This window comes from Wyeomyia smithii, chromosome 1 (genome assembly GCF_029784165.1).
Source record: "Wyeomyia smithii strain HCP4-BCI-WySm-NY-G18 chromosome 1, ASM2978416v1, whole genome shotgun sequence".
Lineage (NCBI taxonomy): Eukaryota > Metazoa > Arthropoda > Insecta > Diptera > Culicidae > Wyeomyia > Wyeomyia smithii.
The window spans coordinates 197,661,528-197,687,326 of NC_073694.1; the positions used below are offsets into that span (position 1 = coordinate 197,661,528).

Sequence of the window (25,799 nt, forward strand, 5' to 3'; positions counted from 1 at the left end):
AAAAATTATCTTACTGATCGAACTCTGCAGGTTGTCTATCAGAATTCAAAATCTGATAGATTTCCTGTCAGAGCAGGTGTGCCTCAAGGTTCAGTCTTGGGTCCAGTCCTGTACAACATATTCACTTCAGATCTTCCTGATTTGCCTCCAGGATGCACAAAGTCATTGTTCTGCGATGACACAAGCATTTCCGTAAAAGGAAAAAGTCTTCGTGTCATATCGATTGCAGAAAAGTTTAGATATTTTTTCTTCCTACTTGCAAAAGTGGAAAATCTCTCCCAATGCTTCTAAAACTCAAATGATGATTTTTCCGCATAAGCCTAGGGCTTCTTTCCTCAAGCCAAACAATAATCACGTTGTCAAGATGAATGGGGTTATTTTAAGTTGGTCCGACAAGGTTAAGTACTTGGGACTAATTTATGATAAAAAACTTATTTTCAAAGAGCACATTGAGAGTATACAAGCCAAGTGCATCAAATATATGAGATGTTTATATCCTCTCATTAACAGGAATTCTAAACTTTGTTTAAAGAACAAACTTTTGATTTACAAACAAATTTTTAGACCAGCAATGCTTTATGCTGTACCGATCTGGTCAAGTTGCTGTTCAACAAGAAAGAAAACGCTCCAAAGGATTCAGAATAAAATTCTGAAAATGATTTTGAAGCGTCCTCCTTGGTTTGGTACACTCGAATTACATAGACTTACTGGTGTTGAACCATTAGAAGCTATGTCAAATAAAATTATTAACAATTTTCGACAAAAATCGTTGCAATCCTCAATTGCTACGATAAGCTCTCTTTATAGCCAATAAGTTAGCAATTAAGTTAGTTGTAAGTTTACTTCCCCTTTTCTGACAAGTAGGTTTAAATCCCTACGAATAATAAGTCCTAATTGCGAAAGCAAACAAATCCTAACAATTAAAATTACAAATTTCTAACAGTGTTGAGAAGTCACCATTTGTGATTGGAGACACATACTCATTATTTACTAATATTTATTATAAATACTTAAGCTACTAACAAATTCCCCCTTAAAAAAAAAAAACGCTTACATGCTCTTATGGAATTGTCCAGTTTTGGAAATTTAGTAAACTTAGCCGGATTTATTCAAAACGCTTCCATACTCATTTCAAAACTCAAATCACTGCTTAAATATTCATTCAGTAGGTTACCTAGGTATCCGCTGCAGTTATTTACGTGCGAAATTGGTAAACTAGGTAACAACTGCAGTTCTGTCGATTAATGTCAATAATTCAGCAGTTTCAGTGTAATTTTTTCAAATTAACTGAAACTAATTTGGCAACTTTTGGTTATCTTTAGCACGGTGAAAACAGATGAAAATACAAACAGTAGAAATTTAGGATTTGTAAAAATTCATCTCAAACATTTCTGCTAATTAAAGCTTGTTTTGGAAAATTTGAGGTGAACATTTTAAAGATCAAAGTATTCTTAGTGTAGTAAGTGATTTTGTTTAGTGATTAAAATAAAAAGTCGTCCGCTAGTGATGAAAAAAACTTTAGGTGGCTGCTGAACAAGTCCCGTTGTAGCCGTATAGAGCAATGCGCGGATTTTGTTTTCTGAGGTAGGTGATAGGAGTTTTCGCTAGCAGATGCCCGACTATAATATCAAATTTAAAGATTTTGAGTAAGTTCTTGAGGATTCTACTTTATGGGAAATCAAAAGTGAACTAAGAAGAATTAATTTCATGAATCAGTAGAAAATAAGCGTTTTTTCTTGTTTTCTATTGTGTTTTCATGTTGTAAGAGATGTATCTATGGGCCGAGAATAATAATAAAAGAGTTCCCCAACGCTATTTGTAAAAAAAAATATCACAAATGGCGACCTAGACCGATTTTTACAATTTTCGTTTCAAATTGAACGTCTAGCCCCACCTCTCTCTTGGCTATGAAGTTTTATAATAATTCGCCTTATAATATTATGTATAATATAATATAATATAAGAATTATAGTTCAAAATATGAACATAATGAAATATCAATTCCGCCGAATCATATTGTTGCTAAATATTGAATTTTAAGAGAAATATGTATTTTAATGAAATATCTCAATTTTTTAATTTCTTTTTTTTATATTTGCAAAACGTATTCATTTGAAAAGTTGATCCAAAATCATATTATATTTTCGAAATACGATTATTGTTGGAAAACATTGAAATTTAAAATATACTCTAAAACTTAATTTTCCAGATTTTATTGGATTTAATTTTCATGCTGGAATTTTCACCAAAATTTATTTACGAAAAATAGGGCAATCAATTCAACGAAAATAGGACAATCATTTTAAACGACCATTTTCGATGTGGCTAAAACTTTGGAAAGATAATCCAATGTGCTAGAGATGTTGTTTTATTATATAATATTTTTGAATCACGACTAATTTTTGAAACGGGCCTGTGAAAAATGGTATTAATGATTACAATTATTTTTAAATTCGATTTTATGATGGCAATTTTGGTCCCGGGTTGCTTTCAAACACGATTATTTTTTGTCTGGGCTATATTTCAACGTCATCAAAACAAAAACAATTCTCCAGGTTTTCATCAAGTAGCGGTGGATAATTTTAGTCAAAAAGATATAGTGATATCGCGAAAATTGTTTGAACAAAATAGGGAACGATTTTAAATTGAACTCAGAATAGCGGGAAATTGTTTCTAAGGGCGAGAAAAAGTCACAATAGGAAATGATCCCATATTTAGCTCAGAATCGCTGAAAATTGCTTCTGAGGACCAGAGAAGGCCAAAATTTAAAATGGTCCCAAATTGAGCTCAGAATCGCCCAAATGTGCTTCTTAGAGCTAGAGAAGGCCAAAATAGGAAAATTAAGTTCCCAAATTAGGATCATAATCACCGAACAGTGCTTCTAAGGCCAGGAAGGCCAAAATAGTAAATGGTCCCAAATTGAGCACAATCACAAAATTGTGCTTCTAAAGACCAGGAAAGGCCAAAATAGTAAATAATCCCAAATTAAGCTCAGAATCGCCGAAAAGTACTTCTGAAGGCCAGAGAAGGCCAAAATAGGAAATGATCCCAAATTTAGCTAAAAAACACAAAAATGTGTTTCTAAGGTTCAGAACAGTCCGAAATAGGAAATGATCCCAAATTGAGCTCAGAATCGCCGAAAAGTGCTTCTAAGGGCGAGAGTTGGCCAGAATAGAAACTGATCCAAAATTGGGCTCAGCGTCGTCGAAAAGTCTAAGGGCCTTTCTCCTAGAAAGGTATAGCAATCACTGGAAAAACCAAAGATATAAAAGTGGTCCCAATGGCCGAATGTCATATACCACTCGACCCTTTTCGACGAACTGAGCATTGCTATAGAATTTCATTGTAATCGGATTTTTAGTTTAGAGGTTATGTATCAAAATGTAAAAATCACGAAGCATCAATATCTCAAAAACCACATAACCGATTTCAATAAATCTGGTTTCAAATGATCAGGCTGTCTCCAGAACCCTTAACTATTAAATTTCGTTATGATTGAACATATGATTCAAAAGTTATGTAAAAAAAAGTTATCCTGAGGTTGTTTAAACTCACTCATTTTTCTTAGAGGTGGCTGAACCGATTTTCACAAAATTAGTGTCAAATGAAAAGTCTAGTTGCCCCATAGGTTGCTATTGAATTTCATTGTAATCGTATTGTAACTTTGTCCGTTGTTCATAAAAATGTGAAATCACATAATGAAAGTAAACATGTTGACTTTCTCCTAACGATCACTGGCTAATTTAAAGGTAGAAAAGTGATCCAAATGGCCAAATGTCATATACTACTCGACTCAGGTCGACGAATCGAGCATTTTCTGCATGTATGCCTGTATAGGTGTATATGTGTGTGTGTGTGGGTGTGTACGTGTGTATGTGCACCTTTTTTTTCGCACTCACTTTTCTCAGAGATGGTCTGACCGATTCTTTCTATCTTGGTGTCAAATTAAGGGTCTATTTGCAGTTTAGGTTGCTATTGAATTTCATTGAAATCGAACTTTTAGTTTTGGCGTCAGAATGTAAAAATTGCTCTTATATCTTAGAAGCTATGAACATAGTTGAATTCAAATTAATGAGCTTTTGAACCCTTAAACAATGAATTTCATAATGTTTGAACATGTGGTTTGAAAGTTATAGAAAGAAACGTAACCCGCAGACTGTTTAAAACTATGGCTATGATCAAAATATGTGGCCTCAACATCATTTAAATTTGATAGTGTACTATTTCAATGTTTGCGGCCTTGCTCAGGATTGAAGTTGAAATTAAATGTCATTTCTATCATTTCACTTATTTTTAGTTTAAATAGTTTCTTTGACACGGCACGATACATCTTATGTTTTACTGAGCCAAATACAATTCTTGTTATGTCTTAGTTAGCAGGAAAAAGAGGGAGGCACTTTTCTATTTCTCGCGGCCAACTACGAGCTAGTGGGGATTAAAGGTGAGATGAGGGGAGTACAATTTTGACCTAAAACTCATTTCACTTTTTCTCTAGCACAAATATTACGTCAAATATAACATACTATACCTAAATGATTACTTTATATATAACATCGATATTCTAGTACCCAAAGAGTGGATATACCTTCAGTGTATTGTATTTGACAATTTAAGGAAGTTTTCCAGAAACCGGAAGCTGCAAAATCGGGTTTCAAAGTGAAATATGGAGTTTACTACCGGCTTGCGAGCCCGGGATGATGTTCCTGATAAACATTGGGTAATGTTTGTCCCTTTAAGGTTGTTTTCCAGAAATCGGAAGCTACTATGTATCTAGAAATTTAAAATTTAGGTTGATTTCTGGCCTCTGGGTGTAACGCTCCCGCAATACTCATAATGGATGATATTTGGTCATCTTGAGTTGTTTTCCAGAAACTGAAAGTCGGCATCTTCGCCATCGAAATACCCGGATTCGGCAAAATTTGGCCTTTTAAGGATGTATTCTGGTAACCAGAAGTAGTCATCTGGATTTTTTGCGTGATGTATTTGAAACATATATATTTAATTATATTTGCATATGTATGTTTTAATGTATGCTCATATGTGTGTGGATGTTAGGTTTTCAATTTTAATTTACTAATGGTATAGTTGTGCTGTTGGCTATCAAAATTCCATATTTAGAGTGAAAAATGAAACCAGCAGAAATTTTCAAGGAGTATTTTTTCTCTTAAATCGTGTAAATCTATTTTAAAATATAATAAGTTTGAATGAGAAAAGCTGGGTCTCACCGCTAGGTGGATTAATTTGGGTTTTCATATTCCCTCATTCCATCATTTGCGCCGCACCATCTGGATCATAAAACGGGGATCCATCTGTTTCATCTGCAATTCAATCGCAGGCAATTCGCAATAACGAGGAATTGAACAAGCTTTCATCCAGCGTCTTTACGGTCCAGAGAATATCGAAGCTGTTCTGCTCCCGAGGAAAATGGGAAAGAAAGCGTGTCGATTGATTCACAGCTTTGTAAAAACTAAAACCAACGATCATATGTTTTCAATTGAAGCAGTAAAAAGAAGGTTTTGCTTTTAATTATAATTTAAAACACGATTGTTGACAACATTTTCATCGAGCAGGATTCAGTTCCACTCAGGCTTTTTGGTTTCGACGGTGAAGTGGGACTCTACCTACAATTGTGTTCCAACAACCTTCATGTCAATAAAACAACGAAGAGAATTATTGCTGAGATTAAGCACTTAATACCGTAAAATTGATTCACCCCAATCGAATGTATTCTCAAGCCAATTACAAGATATGCATTGACATGAAACAGGCTAGCGTAATCCTTCCTTAATCTTGCGGTCGTGTCTTATAACAACTTATTCAACTATTTCACTACAAAAACTTCACAAAGAAGTTTTTCGAGCTTGGAGAAACAAAAAAATTTTTGGAAAAAATGTATATATTTTATTTTTTTTAGCGGTAGGCATATATGTTTTTGAAGAACAAAACAACTTTGCCGAAGAGACTATATCGGTTAAACGAACTGTCCTGACCTCTCTCTCTTGCATTCTAAGAATGTACTGTGGTGTTATATTGTTCGTACATTTTAATAAGTCTTTGTTGGTTGCTAAAGAAACACAAACAACATAAAAATTATTTTTTCTTAAAAAAACTTAAATTTTACATACATGATTTTGATATATCTCAAAAACCTTTTGAACCTTTTGAAGCTTTTTGATTTAAAATTACTTTTAGAATCGTATTGCATCATTGAAATTTGATTATTCTTAAAATGATTGAATTGGAACAAAATTTCAAAACTTAAAGTCAAAATGTGCCTTACATAGCTTCATCAAACGTTTGTGAATAATGTCAAATTTCCACAGAAAACTTATTTAGACAGAGAATCCAATCATTCTTCGTCTTAATATATAGTTTAGTGTTAATTTTCTAATTTTCTAAACTTAAATTTAAAATAACTTGAACACAGATGCATTAACGAAGTCATCATCATAACTTTTTAATTGACTGTTGAAACTGAAAAAAATACTTTAAAACTTAACATTTAATTAAACATGTATTTTGCATTTCTCTATCCAGGCCTTTTTACCAAAAGTTTTATTAAAACTTCAAGTTTCTTCGAAAAAAATTGTTGTAAATTAAAATTTAATGTTTATTACGAGTTTTTTGGAACAAAAATGGCAGCATCCGTTCCTTGTAATTCATTATCAGAAAGTTTTTCTCTACTACCAACTGCTTCTGAGCTACAATGCTTTAAATAAAGCTATGCCAAAATTCATACGCCATTTCGGAAATCACTATTGAGCCTAAAAGTTTTTATTCAGTTTACTGAATCAGATATGTGAGCAAAGTTTCATTCAAAAATGGTCGATTGAATTTTTCACGAATTTTTAGATCGTTTGGCGTTGTTTTGTTCGCATATTATTTATGAGCGAGGTTAACAACACTGGTCACAACTTACTTCAGTTCAAATCTGTAGACAAGACCGCTTACATACATTCTCTCGAAAAACGTTGAATATTATCTATAAGTAGAATAGTATAATCAATTGAACTAATGCTGAGGACACAATTCCGAATAATTTATTTTCAAATTTCAAAATAGCCAACATATCATAGAAGGCGCACCTTTTGTTGTCATCCAGTGTTCTATTTTCCTCCTGTTGCGTACAACAGCCTGTCGCAGAAGTTGATTTCCACTGGAGCAAGTAATCGATTCCGAATGGATCGTTGCTGCATTCTGCTGTGACAGCTGTTGTAATCCGTATCCCGCACAGCGCCTGTCGGTTTCATAGACACGGCTAAGCTAAATGGTGATGATTATGATTATATTTTCATCATGCCTTTCAGCGTTTCACCGTTTGTCCGTCCAGTGCATTCGAGAGCACCTTGAAATGGTAGTAGAACCTACAGACTCCACACGGACACACGTCATTCGTCCCTAGGAGAGCTCTGCTCTGGTGATGGGTGGATGCTGATGACGGCAAAAAGGACAGTTTGTTCGTTTGATATACATGCAGCAGGAAGGGGCTGCCAGTGTAGCCCAGCTGCTTCTATTGTGCCAATCTGCTAATCTAGCTGAGAGCTATCGATTTATTCTTCTGCAGCATAAGTCTAGAATTTGCAGCGTTGGAATTGGAAAAAATTCCAACGTAGTCCGAAGGTTGTAGCTGTTCTTTGGCAGAAATTTCTGCTATTAAGTCTAGTGACACACACACAAAAAAAAGATTGAGATATTAGCCGAATGGAAATATTATTATTTTTATGACTCTACATAAATTGTGATGTTAATTGACCCGTAGTACATTATTTGTGTAATATTTCACCAAAACACTATTGTCATATCTGATTGTTTTGTTCAAAAACCATCCAAGTAATTTAGATTTACGCGTTCCGCCTAGTTACGCTGACTTGCAGATTGCCTCTCCGATAAAAACATAGGGTAAGGAGTACACAGTTGGCCCAGTGGTTTTAAATTATGTTTTCTCCTAAAAATATTATACCGATATGAATTTCCAAACAAATTGAAAACTTTTGACCACAAACTTTTAGGAGATGTTTGTCCTCCAAGTCGGATATGAGGTTTCTTCTATTTTGAACGAGAAAATGTGGAAAGAAAGTACAACCTTCAAAACGTAGAATTCTGTCTACATTTTTTTTTATTTTCATACTCTCCACTTTCGTTCATTCTCTGGCAGGCAGCCACAGTAGCAAAGTGCAGGACAATCGGACTAAAGATTTACTCACCGAACTTTATCAACCCGACACAAGACTTTTATTCGGTTCCTTTACCATTCCGCCGTTCCGTTTTTTTTTTCTTCATCCTATGCACGTTTATTGTTGCTACAAAAGGCTGGCTAAGGCCAACTGCAGCCATTCGGCGCGATATTCACGGTAATGAAAACTTTATTGTGCTCTGCCCTGCCCTACAATAGGTTTATTATCATTTGTGTACCGTGCACCAAAGCAACGAAACATGACGAAGCCAGCTATTACTACTTTAGTACTTGAATATTGTTATTTCCAGTACATTTATTGTACTTGATGATAGTCATTTCCAGTACAAGAGAACTCAACTGCAAGGTGAACTTAACAACATTATTTTTTCTGTTCAAAAATTTGAAGGCCTATTTTCATTGTTGGTTCCGTATTTGATTGTTATTCATGTTCAGTTCTAATTTATCGAAAATAACCAAGCGACTCCATTAGTTAACATTCAATGGAGGAATGAAACTAAATTTACGAGTGTCTTTGCGTGTCCCAAATGAATCTCCATGCCAAACCGAAAGACACAAACCAAGGATCCGGTCCTCGGGTTCAAGCATACGTGCTCTAAGTACGCAACTATATATGTGCATAAGTACTTTCCCGAGCAATATTCCCTATAGGTACTCCTGGAAAGCGATTATTCACACACGCTCCGTTTTGCAGTTCATAGAAGCAACCGTTAACTAACCCGTGGACGATGTGCCAAGCAGAACCCAAATGTGTGCCGGCTAACAAACTGAGAAACCATTGTTGCTGGAATGAAAAAAGTTTTTTTTTCTCTTCAAAAATCCCGTTCCGCCCTTGCATCTCCGCCAACTTCAGTTTATTCTTCTAACAAGTAGTACCAATACCACCAATATATATACATATATATATATATATATATATATATATATATATATATATATATATATATATATATATATATATATATATATATATATATATATATATATATATATATATATATATATATATATATATATATATATATATATATATATATTCTGCGGTGGTGTAACGGGAACACATCTGACCGGAGATTGGAAGTTGTGGGTTCGAGTCCCACCTGCTGAACTATATTTTTCGTAGTTTCTACAATCATATTTTCAGTTAGTTTAATTTTCTATCTTCATTACTACAATTACTCCTTAAATTAAAAAAAAAATATATATATATATATATATATATATATATATATATATATATATATATATATATATATATATATATATATATTCGAAATGCATTTGGAAGTAATGGTTTCTACTCTGTATTGACTTTAGTTTAACACCCGAGAGAGCGGGTCATCGTTATATGGTCCTTTAAGTTGAGAATACAAATTATTTGTCTCTCCCCCTCCTTCGAAGGGAGATCAGTGTCTAAAGTTAGAAAGCTAACAACGTCGCAATTGTTTATTAGGTAGATATTTTGCAGTGTGTTTGTGACTATCCTGTTGACATTTTCATTTGAACTAGACAAAATGAGTTTAAATTAAATATTAGAATTTATATGCAATTAAAAGTTTGCTTAACGTGTGTATATTAATAAATAAAAAAATGTTAGTTTAAAAACAAATTAAATCGAAATAAAGTTTAAATTAAGAAAATGGACAATAATTTCCTATTTTCCATCGATTTATCGTCAAACGCCCTGACGAATTTACCAATGCAGCATCAATCATAGTAACCCAGCAGAATAAAAAATTGACAGCTCTATCAGTCGAACTCTAACCATGATGGCGAAAACAGTGCAGCTAGTTCATTCAAAAGTGTGCACGTTCAAAGAACGGTGGGGGAACTAGGCACTATAACAACCCGCTACTGAGACAGGTAACCAATCGAGCAAGTAATTTGTTTGAGCCGAAAGCAAATTCGGAAAACCAGCTGACCCTGGGTCAACTTCTGCTGCTACTAGCGCAATCCGCTACTGCTACCGCAACAACCCGCTACGTTACTATTATTGGATATATTGGACCGCCCGTCCCACAGTGGGGTGACTTCATACAAAGGCTGGCCAAGCAAAAAAAGTTTCGATAAATGTGACAGAAACATGGCATTTACATAATTTCTGGGTGTTAAACACGAATCTGGCATCAATTTTTTATTTTGGGCCGTCCATAAAGCACGTAACCCAGTTTTTATTGATTTTTTGACACTCCCCTTAATTTTTAATTAAATAGTATAATATGTTCTTCAACCACAAGCAACGCCGCTGGGCCCCCTTCTCACTGGAAAAGATTACGTAGCTTTTGGACGACGCCTAAAAAAAAACAAATTTTGCTTAAATATAAATGATTCTTTTAACTAAAACTAAAAAAACATCGATTATACAAACTAATTACAAATCAAAGCAATCATCATCTTCCTGTTTTTTTTTCTTCATCTTTATAACTGTGTTCAGTTTCATCGTCAGCTCTCCCTGGTTCAACCATTTTTTTTTTTCAATAGAAATATGACTTTATCTGGAAGTGTTTTACAATTACTTTTCATAAATATGCTATGCTATGCTATGCTATGCTGAGTGTTTTACAATTACTTGTCACCTTTTCAAAATAAGTGTTAACTACTGGATCTGTGGAAAAAATAAGATGATTGAGTTTATCATGATTAGTGTTTTTTCGACTATTTTTGGGAGTGATATGTGCTCGGGCATATTTTATTATTATTTACTCTTCTCTTATCGCAACACCGGTAGCATTGAATGTTTTCCTTGGCTGCACATAATAATACTGCTCGCCGCTCTGCCCTTTGGTAGCTGTGCCAGCAAAATATTCTTCAGTATACGATGGTATCTCTTTTTCCAGTATGGACTTCCTTACTACGACCAGAATCGTAGATCTATTGTGAGATATGCCCGGGTGTCTGCTGTATCCCGCACTTCTATTATTAGCAATACCGTTATTGAGAAGTGGCATGCTTATTTTTATTGTTTATCAGTGCTTGTGAGTAATGTGATACTCTTCCTTTTACACGCTTACTGTTCTACTACACCGATGCTCGTGCCTCTTGCCAAATATCACCAATTATAATTTACTGGAGAAGTTTCGTCGTGCGTCCCTCTGGCCAGTTTTTGAAATAAGAGGGACTTATGTTTTTGTTAAGAGCGTAAAGTAAAGGTAAGTGGTGGAACCCATACCTAAAAAGTCCAGTTATGACATCGAATGGTCTCTGATTCTACTAAAATTCGAACCTACCACCATTCGCTTGATAGTATGCATAATGAATGGTAAGATGTGAATTTATTCCGTACATGTTATTGTTATCCGTGCTCGGGAAGCAAGGCAATAGCGAGGAAAGTGTATGGGAAAGCTCGACCTTGGAACTTTTCACCCATTTCACCATTAAGCAGTAAAGCAACAATGTTAAACAATATATCAAACAATTGTTACACATTTTATCTATCTACCTATGCTTTGAGTCGTTCGCTTGCTAAGGTCGTTTGAAATCTGACGCAACATTTGCCAGTTTCAGTTTTCAATTTTACAAAATGTATTCTAGTATAAAAAACAAAGACGTAGTCCTGCGTCAAAAAGAACAAAATTAGAAAGCATTTACTTCCAAAGTCTAGCGCTCGAGACCTTTCAAAAAAAAAAAAAAGTTTAACCTTCAATTACTAGTTTGGTTGCCTTGAAAAGGACAGTCTGCTGCTTAAAATTGGATATGCAAACTTTGTGCTGCCCTGAAAATTGGAGAATATGGCATTCTGACAACACACACTGTAGAGCCGATGTTATACAGAAAGCGAATGGAAGCGTTAACGCGGTGAAACTATTCGGGATGCTGTTTTCACAACTAGTTAATTTGACGGCCGCGGCAGGTTTTGGTTACTAGGATCCAGCACTGAATGCTTGCTGGTGTTTTTGTCCAAAACGGTAAAACTTCATCGCGGGAAAGATGGCCGAAACCCTCAACAGGCAAATTGAAACGTTTGCTGCTACCGCGCTGCTGTTGAAATGTGACCGGCAAGTGCTATGTTTAAGCCGGAAGCAAATTCGGAAAGCCAGCTGATACTGCAGCAATCTGTTACGCTGTTTAGGGAGAGCCAGCTAGCGCCCAATCAAAGGACGTAATTTTTGTTTCAACTAAGCTCGATAATTTTCAATAGTACAATAGTTCGCATTATTAAACAACATTTGTATGCATTTGGGTGGATGCGTGTATGTTTTTCCAATCGGTTGTTGCAAGAATGAAGGAAATTGGTTGAAAATAAACCGACAAATTTCATCCCCTTTCCAATTAACACTCCTAAGTAGTAAGCTAAAAACCGTAGTACTCATATAGGAGTAAAAACTTTAGGCGGTACAATTGGTACAATTGGAAAATCAGCAATATGTTTTGAAGTTTGTTATGATTGGGAAATTTAATTTTCCACAAATTAAACATTTTGGGTCCATGTGACAAAATTTGGACCCATATCGTTAGCAAGTACGGCATTGAGTGACATGCTTTCACCTCCGCAAAATTATTATAGATAGCACGTGCTTTGTTAAAGAAATTAAATTGTTAACCTCATTACAGTTAATATGAATCAGAGAACTAACAAAGGAAATTCCAATCATCTGACTGTTTTTGCCCCGTGATTTTCGTTTCATTTGAATTACTTGGGCTGTGTGTTGCAGTAATTTTGATCTCATTAACGGTTTGATCGTCGGTGTAACCTTTTATTACGACCTTGAACAGCTTGGTGTTCTTGGTGTCGTATGCAAAATAACATACATCTTTTTAGTTAGATACTGAATAAGACGAAATTGGAAAAAAATCTTAAAACATTTTTTTTTTTCAAGTCAATATTCTCCATACTAAACTGTAAACCAAAAGTTTTAGAATAATGTCATGTCGAAATTTAAATTTCAAGGAAAATTCAACTCTCAAAATGCAAAAGCATCAATATAAATTTTGTGCCAAGTTCTTGCCACATATCGTTTTTTGCGCTCGACGGTTTGTACACTATTTCGCTGACTTGGTACCAATTGGCGTGGCAACTGGCAATACGGCGCGGATTTCCGGGACAGCAAAGTATGACGGCTTCCGTGTATAGTTCCTTTCACACCCTTTGTTACAGATGTGGCAGCCTGAAAGCTAATTGCGTCAGTATAGCAGGTAGAAATTTTATTGGCAACCAACAACGATCCCAAGTTTTACGATAAAGCACTCCACCAGAACGAACAAGAAACAGTAGATTTTTTTTATCTGAATTGTTCCAATTATTATTAATTTGCCTAAGCTCACTCGGGCTTTAAAAGCAAAAAAAATTATGGGCAAGAAATAATTACCACCTGAGTTTCATCAATCCTACGAATGAATCAAAAGGTAATGGGCCCAATCAAATGGATTATGTAAATACAAGCAATTTGAAAATAAATGAACGTCATTTTTGGTTCTGTTGAAAAGAAAAAAAAAATCAAATCCAATTACTGTTTCTAGTGGTACTCTGAAACGGTATATAATTTTCCCATAAATAAAGAGGTTAATCTGTCGTTGATCAAATTTAAAAGGTTGCATGTAAATTCTCTAATTATTATTTCCTCCGACTTTTCCAATCAACCACAATGAAGCGGCAAATCTAGCGTGATGGTTTAATTTTGTTTCTATAGCGCTGAAAAACAAAAATAATCGAACGATGAGTAGCAACTTTTCCACGGCAAAACAGTATGCAAATTTACTTGGTTTCTTAGGCATAAAATTTAATTATACACGCAACAGTAAAGTTGCCAGCATCTTTACACTTGTTCCGAGGGAACTTGGCAATGAAGAGAACGGGGGCCCAAAAAGCGCACCTCCTTCCAGCCAAAGCGCCCGAATCAGCGATGAAATTAATTAATTTTTACTTCTTATCTTTGGTTCTTTTATATTTTCCCAAAAAATATCACCACCTGCCTACGGCAGGTTGACACAAATGCTGGCTATGGTTCTGACGTCGCTTACAAATGAGGAAGTAGAAACAGAGGGTGGAAGCTTGATTTTGGCATCGAAATTAACGCAATTACATCTGACTGACAGGGTGCAACGAGGCGGAGTTGATGATGGCCGTCTTTCTGCAGCTTGGTTAGCCATCCAAACATTAACGACTGGCGATGAGTGCGGTTAGGAAGACACTCACATATTGCAACTCGCTTCTAAGAACACCTCTAAGGCTACTGTCTAACAGCGGATTAGAACTCTAAGGCATTTTGGTTAGCCTGTAGTTGTCATGAGTTGGCAGGAATTTGCATTTACAAACCGTCTCCGTGACTGCCAAGTCATTAAATAGCATTCCCCAGGGCCGAAAATCGAACCAGCTTTACCTGCATAGTCCCTATTTAATCAACGCCACCCCTCAGAGACGGCAATCAGTTCCGCAAACATTCAGTCCACCGCAGACGGAAGGTTGTTTCATTCATCCGGCCATTGATCTGTTTGCTCGTGATTAGAGAAACGAACTAGAACAGCTTACCCTTATAATCGTGAATTTATTTGTACGCCATTTTCATTGCCGTCATCATTTCTCGTGAAACGAAATTTTCTTGTATCTATTGATTTATACTGGCGTATAAACTGTAATAATATCAATGGGTCAAGATTCAGTTTTGTGCAGTGCACCTTTGCAAAGTTAATATTGGCATAAGGCATCTTCTCGTCGACCCGCACAGATGTGTACAGCCTTCGTAGTATGTTCTATTTACTACCGTGTGTACTCATGAGTTGATCACATCGGTAGCACAACCATCCCAACAAGTTGTAAACGACAGAAGAAAGAATTGTGCAGTAATTGACAGTTAGCATCTTCATATTTTGTTAAGTCAAAAACGTGCTCTAAACTTTAAGTCTTCAAAAGACTTTAGTCTCCTTCGCACTAGCAAACAATCTATTCGATTTTCTGTTCCTATTGCTTCGAAATAACACTTTCTCGTAATTAATTCAAATGTGCAATAATAATGAATCTTCAATGTCGCAATGTAAATAGAACCGGTTATCTCGAACCGAATCCGAATTGTCGTATCCATCACAAGGCGCCCAAACCACTAGTCAAACCATTTGCAAACATTACTGTTTGACTTTGGCAGACAGTGCAAACAGTTTCTGGTTGTTGTTTGCTGTCGCAATCACAAACGCCACTCGTGTGCGCTGTTTGCCCCTAACATCAGCTTGTGAACTAAATGTCCCGAATCCCACTGATACTGCCAAGTTTGTCATCGAATGTAGTTTCCTGCGGAGGCTGAAAATTGGCTATCGACCCTTGCTTGAAGCATCGAGAAACGACGGTGTTAACATGGAACAATTCATATCGAATGAATTATTATATTCTGCCTTTGCTTCCGGTTAGTCCTGCAGAGACGCACACGCGTGCTGTTTCACTCTGGTTAGAGTGAAAATTATCTGGTCTGAACGCCACAGGATATCCTACTGACCGGATCGTTAGGAGGCCCATATGAATCTGCCATCGCAGACTGTCTGCGTACGATCACGGCTCGAAGTATTGAATCCGAAGCATCATATTCAATCAACGAACCGAGCGAACAGAATTCAATATTTACCTTCCATTCGCTTCTTCGGACCCTTTCAGCAAGAATTCAATGTACATCGCCGCAAGAAATCGAGTTTGGTGAGTTTTATTTGCTAGCTGCAAAGGAAATTCGATTTGTTTGAGATGTACTTCATACATACAGGTGCCAGCTGTTGGCAAGCGTAAAGGACGAAAAATTCAATCAAACTTTTTGCTCGAAGCGCTGTCGCAAAAGTTCCTGCAGTTTGGGTGTTTATCTTGAACCTCGACAGTTGTACACTTTTTAACTATGGACATTTCTGAAAGGGTTTTGGATTGATTGCGATTCCGAACAATAATAGGCATCAATTCATTTCTCTAAAATGCATTAACGAGGATGAATATTTATCACTTTTCAACGTGGGTTGCTTCAAATCCGGATGTGATTTCATCCTTTAAACTGATTTAAAATACAGGGTGTTAGGGAGCTTACTTAAAATCTTTTGAGGGGTGATAGAGGCACCTATTTGAAAAAAAAAATCCTTCTACGCATATGACCAAAATTTAACTACTGCAGAGTTATTCACTTTTCCCAGTTTTCGGATAACTACTTTTAACGAAGTCTAGCACAAGAAATGTGACAGCTAGCTCAATTTTGTTGATTTCGCTTGAAAGCTGAGAAAATTTCGTAATCAATAGTGTTTTTAAAACGTCGCATTAGAGAGAATAGGAAACACCTAGGGAGGAGCAAATATGAAATCAAATGTTTTTTCAGAATTAAACTGCCATTTTCTCTCTGAAATTTGTGATAAACATGGGTTTTGTTGTTAAGAAGATTAAAAATTGAAGTCTACTCTACAAGTTGTTCTCTGACACCAAGTATCTAACTAACTTTTGCTGCTATTTCAGTTTAAAAACAATCAAAGCACCTTCATTTAGTGTAGTAAAATTCACAATTTTCGGCTCCACTGTGTTTCAAGCATTAATCTAGTATGCAATGCATGCTGTGTACAAGACGACAACGACGCACAGTGCGTTGACCCATAGAAAAAAGTTGAAAATTTGATGATTTTTTTCGTCATTTTAAACTATGTTTTTATTTTAGTGCAACCTACTACCATCGTATGAGTGTGTTTGTTCAAGTTTATGACGTCTCTGACACGCATAGTAAGTGGAAACAAAAACAAAGGTTAGTGAGTGAAAAAGCACGTGTTTCAAAAAATTGAAATTGGCGCATGACGCATTCTCTCTGATACACAAAAACTAAGTGACTTCTAATCGAAACTTGGCATGGATTACACGAATAAAGGTTTGTATAATCCATTTATATTCAATTTAGAGTGAATGTTGTTGCGAAACATCGTAAATCAGTCGGTAAACATAAGGTTATTCACAAAAAAAAAACTGGAAGACATCAAAATTTTCAAACAAGTCGTGAAAAAATCTACCGAATTTTACCAATCTGAGATTTATGTTGAAAGTTACTATAAAAGGCAAAGAAACAATGGACATTAAACTCAACTGCTAATTTGTGCGAATTTTAGACTTTTTTGCATTTTTGTAGGTCAACTTGCGCGCCAGAAATACAAAGCCTTATTTGAGAAGTAGCATCAGCAATTAATTGGCAGTAAACATGATGCAGTTTTCTCGACAACGGTGGAAGTATTTTGGATTGGAAGATGCTCCAAGAGCCAGTGAGCCAGTTGTGAATCGATCAAATCAACACAATGATAGCAGTTTGGTAATATACTGTTCAAACTCTCTAGTCCATAATATTATCAAACTATATCACACATTTAAATTTGTTACTAGTACCATAATTGGTTCATTACCCTAGGAGATAAGTCAAGTTCTAGTCTTTTGTATAGTATTTTTCATAAAAAAGTCGTTCAAATAGAAATTGTGCTAAAAAAAGCCTTACACGAAAGATTTTGACTTTTGTCCAAACTTTCCATATGTTCAACGCACTGTGTGACGCGTCTGCGTGAACACAGTGAAGCGGAAAATTGTGTTTCTTTCTAAGTGCTTCCTATTCACTCTAATTTGACAATTTTAGAACACTATTGAATACAAATTTTTCTCAGTTTTCCAACAGAACCAACAGAATTGAGCTAGCTATCGTACTTCTGGTGCCAGACCTCGTTGAAGACCAAATAAACAAGCATTGTGAATAACTCTGCAGTAGTTGAATGTTAGCCATATGCGTAGGGTAAACAGGTATAATACGCCATATTTACCCTTATACATATTTACCCTAGTAGGATTTTTTTTATCAAATAGGGTCCTCTATCACCCCTTAATGGATTTTATGTCAGCTCCCTAACACCCTGTATTTCAAAATTAAATGCAATATTTTTAAAATGAAGGTTCACTTCAAGCGTCTCTAGCCTGCCAAATGCATGCAATTCGAAGTCAACAATCAAATTTATTGCCAAATGTTTGCTTCGAAGTTCAAACATGAAATAAAAGGACTGTAGCTTTTCAATAATTCCTAAAAAAAATTTGGCGCTCTTAACCGTTATCGAAAATTTTAACACACGTAAGTACTCGGCAGGGTACCCGGGTACCCACCAAAATGAAATGCTTCTTACTTCTTTAATTCTTGACCGCTTTTCAATCTTGACCCGTCAAAAGATTAGAAAATTTGTCTATTTTTAGTATACGGGACCTAAAGAGCCATTGGTTCCTGCAAATCCGGATCTCCGGGGCCAGGTTCAAGATGCGAGACAAATTGTAACAATTGGCAATAAAACCAAACAATATTGGTATCGGAATCCATGAAATCACTCCAGAAGTTGATTTTTATAAATTCTGAGTCCATTTTCCGAGTTATCCTTGAAATGACCACTCTGGAGCAGATTCCTGTGGGGCCCTGTATGGCCACCAACATGAGTGGATAGAAACCCTAGCAATATGCATATCAAAATTCCTGAAATCACTCCAGGAATCGATTTACATCCATTTAGAGTCCAACTGATGAGTTGTCCTCAAAATGGTCACACCGGAGCAGATTCCCGTGGGGCCCAATATGGCCACCAACATACGTAGATAGAAACCCCTTGCAATACGCATATCAAAATTCTTGGAATCACTCCTGGAATCGATTTACATCTATTTAGAGTCCAACTGATGGGTTGTCCTCGAAATGGTCGTACCGGAGCAGATTCCCATGGGGCCCTATATGGCCACCAAGTGCATAGAAGCCCTAGCAATATGTATATCAAAATTCCTGAAATCACTCCAGGAATCTTTTTTGAGTTCATCTGTCAATTTGTGTATATTTTTTATGATGCATTTTTAATTCCCTACTACTCATTCTCAGACAGTTTTTCTATACAACCAACGGTTTCTGGATTACAATGCTTCGAATAAAACCTATGCCAAAACACATACGCCCTTTTAGAATGTAACTCATGGGTGTAAAAAATCTCTCCATCTGTGGTAAATGCTCAGTTTGCTAAGCCAAATACGTGTGCAAAGTTCATTCAAATCAAAAATGGTCGCTATTCGACCATGGGTCATTTGGCGCGATCTTGCTCTTATACAAAATAAAATTGAAAGAGGATTATAACTGAAACTCAACCCAATCGAGTGTATTCCCAAAACATATTGCAAGAAATTCATTAACATAACAGAGGCTGTCGTAATTTTACATAAACCCTGCGGTCATGTCTTATAAACAACCTCTTTAGTTTTTGATTATTTTAATTCTTTTTCCTTTCCAGTTGTTTTTGCTAATTCACTTGTAATTTCAGAATAATAATCAGTAAATAATCAGATATAATTGTAACGAATTCTATTATTATCATCCCATTTTCATTTCATTTTTATTTATATGATTTTTATTTTCTCAAGTTCTCATTTATACCCGATGACAAAAAAGTCCGGTCACACTTTTTTGGGGTCGCCTGTAGCCTACACGTTGCATCTCTCTGGTGCCATCTATATGTCAAATGAAAGGGTTAACTTTGCTGCCCAAAGTGGCAGAGTTTCGTTTCTGTGCAGTTTGTTTACATTGATTTGTGAGCCATGGCAGAGTTAAGAGCAGCTGTTATCGCTGAATATGTGAAAGGGTACAAACCCGGACACATATTCAAACACCTAAAACCGCTCGGAATTACCCGGAAATTCGTGAAGCGGACCATAAATCGGTACCTAGAGATCGGAGGCACCGAGGAAAAGGCACGATCTGGACGACCAAGGCCTGTGAGAACTCCAAGGCTGAAAAAGATTATACGAGACCGGATTCGCCGGAATCCCGCCCAATCTGCACGGAAGCTGGCCAGGAACCTTAAAATGAACCGAGAATCAATCCGCCTGCTTCTGCGCAAGTTTTTAAAACTTACACCGTACAAAAAACAGGTGGTTCATGGGGTTACCAAAGCTACAAAGGACAAGAGGTACCAACGGTCGCGGGAGTTGCTCGGTTGGCGCGCAGATGATGAGATTATTTTTTCGGGCGAGAAGCTGTTCGTTTTGGAGCAAACAGTCAATCGCCAAAATGATCGAATTTGGAGTATGAGCCTTTAGCAAGCTCCTGTGGACAAGCTGGACGTTTCCCGGTTCCAAAATAAGACGTCAGTGATGGTTTACGGAGCCATTTGCAAGAGATGTAAACTGCCTCTTATTTATTCGATAAAGGGGTCAAAATCAACGCAGCGTACTATCTGGACACGGTTTTGAATAAAAATGTTCTGCCTCAAGCTGAACTATTGTTTGAAGACGATTACTACTAATTCCAGCAAGATGGCGCCCCATCCCACACCGCAAAGGTTGTTCAGGCGTGGTGTGAAGAAAACTTGACCGTTTTCATTTCGAAGAATGAATGGCCTCCGTCGTCTCCGGATCTGAATCCACTGGATTATTTCGTGTGGGGATACATGATGTCGAAGCTGAACGACTATAAAATAACAAATTTGGAGCAATTCAAGCGAGTTATCACGAAAATCTGGGACGAGATGCCAATGAAGCACGTGCGCGCCGCTTGCGACGACTTTCCGAGACGTCTGAAGCTGGTTCGATCAGAGAAAGGTGGTGTAATTCCAAGATATCGTCTGTGAAGTATCTGTATGAGCTACTGAATAAAGCTATGAAAGCCAGATTCAGATTTTTTTCTTATTCTTTGAAATATTGAGATTTTCCTGTGTGACCTTTTTTGTCACCCTGTATGTTGCCGTAAGACGTAATTCTACGTCAAAAGCGCATTAATCGATGTTCTTAAGTTGACTCTGTTGAAAGAAAATTTAAAAATGAAAAGAAATTGTATTATTTTATTCATATATGCTTCATGATCGCGTGCGATATCCGCTCTGACACAATGAATCACATTTTATTTAGGTTTAAAGCTATCCTCTGAATAGCCCCGCCTTAATTTCAAGTTCCCACAATTTGTCCCAGTTTCGTAATACGGGTGCACAAAAAATTATTTCTTGTGGACATTCTGTCGGGTCAGTGGAAGAGCTGAATGACCCCTCAGGCTAAAGGCTCTCTAATAATAATCAAATCAAATCTGTCGAGCCCGGACCGATAGAGCTTTTAGGGGCCATCCACATACCACGTGGATAGATTTTTGACGATTTTTCGATTTTATCACGGTTAAAAAAAATTTACCGTGAATTTGTCTAAACCGTGAATTTCACGAAATGATCAAAGTTTGATTTTTAATGTTGAATTCAATTGAAATTTATGATATTTGGAGTAAAATTATGCACTTTCTTAGTTTAATGGAATATAAGTTCAAGATACAAAAGAATAAACAAAAAAGTAGTTAATGTTTGCCCCAAAGTCTTTCACGGTTCATTTTTCTCAAAATTATGACCCAAATAAATTGTAACAGATATGTCCCAGAAAATTTATCAAATAAATTAAGTTAACACACATACAAGGACACAAGGCACAAGTGGAAATGATTTTTCAAATACACTTTTTACAACTTGAAGTACATTATACTTGATGTAGATTTTTTTGAAAAAGCGTGATAAAAACAAAAAAAAACGTGAGAAAATCGAGCGTGAATTCGGCGAGTAGTGATAGAAACGACTGTTGATAAAATCGAAAAAGCACTGTAGTAGCTTTGAAAAAGGCCGATTACTGCAATTGCAATTTTCATTCAATTATCGCATAAATGCTTTATGGTCAGATCTCGTGCGATATCCGCTCTGACATAATATTTTTTTCGAACGTTGGAGAATGATATGACTGGAAATAAAGGCGTGACACATAATTGTAGCACCTTTTGATGCGGTGCTTTTATATTTCACAACAGTAAAAACACTGGCAATTTGTTCAATTATCATCATTTTGGATAACCATTCGCCGATGATTCTAGTGCTCCCGTTTTCTCTAGTAGAATTGCCTGCCATTTCAAATTATTCTGCAGCTACCGAAAACTCCATAACAGCCGCCAGATAGACAGGTGCCAGGCGCGATCAGCAAGAAATTGAATCCCGGCTTTTCTTTCTTCGCCATGATTAGCATTCAACGTCTATGTGGTACCAGTACAGTCATGAAATGAAACATGCATTAAACACAAAGCGCGCATTCCTAGACAACTAGGTATATTCTGTCGACCTTGTTAGGGAAAGAAGCATTAAGCGACCAATCAGAAATCGAGATTTGCGTTTAGACGAGGCTTGACAATTTTCAAAAGTACAATAGTTAGAACAACTAGATTACAATTTTCTGCATTTGGACGAGTGCTTGTTACATTTTACTTTCCAGTTTTTTTTTTTTTTGCTGATTCACTTGTAATTTCAGAATAATAAGCAGTAAATAATCAGATAAAATTGTAACGAATTCTATTATTATCATCTCATTTTCATTTCATTTTTATTTATATGACTTTTATTTTCTCAAGTTCTCATTTCGTCTAATACACTGGTCAACACAACTCCAAGCTCAAAAATGTAAGATTATAGCTTTTTAACCATTCCTGTGAATTTTGGTGTTTTTCAACGCTCTTTCTTATTATTCCTGTACACGTTCTATCAATCGACAATTGGCTACGAGACAATAAGTGGGGGTGAGTATTACTCCGGTGCGTAAGTTTAGTTTGATTTGCTTTTCTGTTTTTTATTCCACTGGGACACAGATTTTTTTTTTGCCCAAACCTTAAAACTTCTTGAATGAAATATTAAATTAAAAACTCAGCATGGTAATGTCTCCAACTACAACTGCATTCAACCTCAAATACATTCGGATTTATAATGCTGCAGAAGAAAACTTTCGCGAGCTCCATCAAAAACCGCAATTATTAAATTATACGAAATATACATTTGAATACCTCGGAAAAAGTTAGTTTTGTTGTCAAAACCCAAGGAAACTTTTATGTCGTTATTCTTTTCAAGCCATTGTTTATATATTAGTTGAATTACAAAAACATATATTGCTGTTTTGAAATTACTGGATTAAAAAAACCCTTATAAATCAAATAGACAAATGGATCAATTGGGTACGAAGATATTTCGTCCCATTTTGTTTCCACCAAATGCGAAAAATGACAGAGTGCGACATGTTTGTCCTGAATACGAGTTCAGAATTGTCAGGTTCGAACATCCACACCGATATGACATCACTAGAACTTATCATGCTTTGAGAGGAGACGTAAAAAAACGTTTTCTTGCAGTCATAACCGGATCTAGGGGAGGTAAAGGGGGGCTTTTTTATCGATTTCTTCATTAGCTACGAATACTGTCACAACTGTTTCAGGTATTTCCAGTGCTCAGCATAGTTTTCCTCTGAAATTGGATGTTTCCTTTTCTTAGAGATAATATCGGTTTTCCGACTTTCCGTTCAAAAAAAGGTCTCAACAGTATAATTGAACTATTATTTTCAGACCTTCGAGGCAATGTTATCAGATTAAGCATGTCCCGGTTTTTTAGTATGCCAAACTTGTTACTCAACATTTACCCATTGCAGTGCAGAATGAACTGTGCTGAATGTTTGGATCTTGATCTGGAAAAAATACTATCTATGAACCAAATCAAACTGCTTGGCTCGACGACCACAACAGCCGAACCTTGCTTATCATTTCTTAATTTAGAGAATGTCGTTCACAAAATGAATAGAATTGTATGTGTTGATTCAAAGTTTTCAACCAGAAAATAAACCGACTTTAACATGAATTTTTTTATGTCAATAATGCCTGGAAATCCCATGACAGAAAAAGTTTGGCTGCCTTCACCGTTCCATCCGTTCTTGGAAGGAACGCATTTTCCACCTGAACTTTTTCTTCTTCTACCGCCTATCCGCGAGGAAGCTGTCACAATCGGAATTTAAAATATCCAATCCATACGACATAATGCGGTGCGCTTCGTTTGCAGCTAATACGCCCGCAGCACGGGAACCGACACTAAAAAGGGAAAATCATTTGTGGCACGAACGGACGACGATGCCCACCCCGATATCCGAGATTGTGTGCAGCAATTCACCCTGCAGGCAGGAGCAACGCGCTCGGACCTTAGTCCATGTAAACAACACTGCAAAAGAAGACACAAAATCCACTCACCGCGAGTTATTTTTCTGATCGGACGCTTGCTGGGAGGGGCAAAGGGCAAAAGTCCTGCTCCTTCACAATCCTTTCTCTCCGTTTGCTGAAAAGCAATGCTTCTGGTAGACTGGAAGGTTCCGGCTAATCTTATCGTCACGCCAGATCAGTTTATTGGTCCGCGTTTGGATACACTCACTTTGATTATTCAAACCACGTTCTAGCGAATTCTTTCCATTCACTGCGGTCGTCGTCGTCGTCGTCGTCTAGCTTGCAGATGAAGAAGCACAATCAGTTGATTTATTTATTATTTTTAGCGCTAAATGGAGAGGCACCGTTGCAGTAACAAATCGCTAATTTGATAATCTTTATGTCGATTTTTTTTTTCTAACAAATCCGTGACGATTATTTCACACCCAAAACTGTGGTCCTTAGTAGATTTCACCACGGATCACAATCCTTCCGCTTCAACGAGCTACGATTGAATGGCCTTCCGCATACGGAATCGGTGCGACTAGTGCGAAAGTTGACTACTGTCTTCTCCCATACGAAGACCAACGTCCATGGGGTGGCTGCTGCCGTCGAAACCGAATTTTAACCTATCCACCCTACCGCGGTTTTCCCAGAACCAATGGTTCAGCCTGTTTTATGTACACGCCTGGAACGAACCGGAAATCGGAACGAACACGAGCACTGCAGCAGAAACGCGCGCGCCTTTTGCCTATAGTTCGCCAAGAAGAGTACTTTTTGTGCTGATTTTGCCGGAATCCGATGGCCAGACCAAGACACAAATATTTTTGTTTGCACAAAATCTGTCGATCGTAACTATAACAACACCCGAAAAAATGCACTGTCCAACGCGCCAGACACGACCGGAATGCAGCCTCCGTCAGGCGCGTGAAAAGCTTTTATAGGACACCAATTGGTGATGACACCGTTGCAGATGCTATGTTACTGCTGTTGATGATGATTATAACGATGACGATAATAACGATGACGGTGCCCAGTTCTGAACACCAGAACTACAACTTGCGCTAGAACCAGGAATCCAACCAGGCACACATTCGCCTCAGCACAGCAGTCGGGCGTGTATGTGAGCATGTATGTGTGTATCGCCGTTGCATCCCAACAGCTAAAAGTACCTCCTCAAGACCCCCGCGCGCCAGCAAGTTCCACGAGAACATCGCAACAGATGTTCAGCTCTAGCAGCGGAGCACGTTCACAGGCACTTGCGCCGATAGGGAACTCACTCTCCGCTGCGAAAGGTTCTTCGGATGGGTTTCCCGAGTGACCGAGTTATACCCACAACCGAACCCGAAGAAGAGTTTCCCGATGGGCGCGATGCCAACAAAGATACATAGGAGCTGCCATCGTTTGGAATGCAGGCCACACGGTGTGACCCAAACCAAACGCGCCTCGAAAACGAGAGGTAGCGAAACACAATTTTAAAAATTGAAGCTTACGAATGCGAACGCTGTCGGGGGCCAAACGATTTAATGTTCACTCAATTGAAATGAAACTCCTGTGAATGGTGAAATTCGATTGTTCTGTTTTTCCACGACGAAATGTGGATTATTTTTTTTTTTTTTTGTCAGCGTACTTGTTGTGAAATGTTTCGGGCGATA

At 37.0% G+C, this 25,799-nt stretch overlaps 1 protein-coding gene across 1 annotated transcript in view; it reads right to left on the reverse strand.

Annotated features, from left to right (window-relative positions):
• Positions 1-25,064, reverse strand: part of LOC129719142 (calexcitin-1-like) — a 97,609-nt gene extending 72,545 nt beyond the window's left edge. The window contains exon 1 of the mRNA XM_055670581.1: positions 24,196-25,064. The gene's annotated coding sequence lies outside the window, so the exon portion shown is untranslated. The remainder of the gene's footprint in view (positions 1-24,195) is intronic.
• Between the last annotated feature and the right edge of the window lie 735 nt (positions 25,065-25,799).